Consider the following 519-nt stretch of genomic DNA (forward strand, 5'->3'; position numbering starts at 1 on the left):
AATGTGTAATAATATATAAGAATTAGTAATTTAGCTTTTAATTTTTGAAAGATACCGAATACTTGACAAATTATTATTAATTTTTCTTTTGAAAATTAATATGTGAAATTATTAATAACAAATTTAAAAACAGTAACATATATTGAATTCGTATAATTTTTCGCATCAATTTTTTTTTTCTTTAAAAAACTTCTTTGTATACATTTTCCTTTTTCCTTTTTACCGTTCATTTGTACATTTTTCATTTCCTTCACTTTGTAACGTTAGAATGATGAGATTACAATTTAAGTTTGAGTGTAAAAGAAATAAAGAATATATAGGCAAAAGGAGTTGCTAAAAGGCATTTTTGGAGTAAATCTTCAAATTAATTCACAAAAGAATATTCGTTCTTTAAATTAATTTTGGAAAATTTTTTAATTAAATTCAATTTTAAAAAATTTTAAATTAATTGTATTAGTTTTTTTTTGTTATTTTTTAATTAATGGTATAAAAATTTTTTAATATAGCATGCACGTTAAG

The sequence above is a fragment of the Arachis ipaensis genome, chromosome B02, assembly GCF_000816755.2.
Source record: "Arachis ipaensis cultivar K30076 chromosome B02, Araip1.1, whole genome shotgun sequence".
Taxonomy (NCBI): domain Eukaryota; kingdom Viridiplantae; phylum Streptophyta; class Magnoliopsida; order Fabales; family Fabaceae; genus Arachis; species Arachis ipaensis.